We start from the raw sequence: 1,713 nt of genomic DNA on the forward strand, positions 1-1,713 counted from the left end.
AAAAAAAAAAAAAAAAAAAAAAAAAAATCAGGAAGTCAGGGAAGGGACTCCTAAGAGCATGCCAGAGGATGGCACGGAGCAGATATCCAGAGCATGGAGCCAGCTGGTCAAACACTTGGAAGATGAAAGTGGGAGGGCTGGATGCAGGAATGCGAGAAGGATTCTCTGAGATGAGTGCAATTGCCCGATGCTGTCTTTTAGAGACTTACTGGAGAGCAGTGTGTGAGATAATGCTTGAAGGACCAACGATGGGATAGACATCTCCCAATGCTCTCTTATCTCCTTTGTCCTGACGGACTGGCAGTACAGCTTTTCTGAGGGTGTCCTTAAGCTCAACAAACTTTCTAGAACCTTCTACATGGCCTTATAAGCCATGGTGTTGGCAGGAGATCCTAGGTGATATGGTAGACTTTTCCCACAGCACACTCCCCAGCTTTGCTATTCTTGCTCATCTAGCCTGGTTCTGGGGTGTGGGGTAGAATCTTTGTGAGTGCAGTACAGAGAAGTGGGTGCAGCTACTCAGGAGGCTGAGGCAGGTGGGTGGATACCCTTTCCACATTGCTGGTGCCTGGGTTGTGTGTTACAGGAGGGCCTCTTGTTTTTGGAGTCTGTTTCGGTGACATAGGGTTAGACATAATGAGAGGACGCCAAGATCAGGATAAACGTGAATAGGATTTTAAGCTTTTATTGTGAAAAAGATTTCTTTCTTTAAAAAAATTAATTTTATTGTGTATATTTAAGATATACATAATGTTACTATAGTGAAGCAAATTAATATATACATCATCTCACACAGTTATTCTTTTTTTTGTTTTTGTTTTTTGGGAAGAACAACTAAAAACTATGAAAAATTTCAAACATGTAAGAGGAGAAGGAAGAATGTAATCAACACCCACATACTGCTTGACCACATCCTGCTTGAATGATCGTCCACATCTGACCATCTCTTTTTTTTTTTTTTTTTTGAGACAGTCTTGCTCTGTCGCCCAGGCTGGAGTACAATGACATGATCTCCACTCACTGCAACATCTGCCTCCTGGGTTCAAGGGATTCTCCTATCTCAGACTCCCTGGTAGCTGGGATTACAGGCATGTGTCACCACACCCGGCTAATTTTTTGTATTTTTAGTAGAGAGAGGGTTTCGCCATGTTGGCCAGACTGGTCTCTAACTCCTGACCTTGTGATCTGCCCACCTTGGCCTCTCAAAGTGTTGGGATTACAGGTATGAGCCACAGCGCCCGGCCCCTTTTTACTTTTTCTCTCTTTTTTTTTTTTTGAGGCGGAGTCTCGCTCTGTCGCCCAGGCTGGAGTGCAGTGGCCGGATCTCAGCTCACTGCAAGCTCCGCCTCCTGGGTTTGCGCCATTCTCCTGCCTCAGCCTCCTGAGTAGCTGGGACTACAGGCGCCCGCCACCTCGCCCGGCTAGTTTTTTGGATTTTTTAGTAGAGACGGGGTTTCACCGTGTTAGCCAGGATGGTCTTGATCTCCTGACCTTGTGATCCGCCTGTCTCGGCCTCCCAAAGTGCTGGGATTACAGGCTTGAGCCACCGCGCCCGGCTCTTTTTTTTTTTTTTTGAGATGGAGTTTGGCTCCTGTCGCCTAGGCTGGAGTGCAGTGGTGCAGTCTCGGCCTGCAACCTCTGCCTCCTGGGTTCCAGCGATTCTCCTGCTTCAGCCTCCCAGGTAGCTGGGATTACAGGCACACACCACCATGT

This window comes from Theropithecus gelada, chromosome 1 (genome assembly GCF_003255815.1).
Source record: "Theropithecus gelada isolate Dixy chromosome 1, Tgel_1.0, whole genome shotgun sequence".
Lineage (NCBI taxonomy): Eukaryota > Metazoa > Chordata > Mammalia > Primates > Cercopithecidae > Theropithecus > Theropithecus gelada.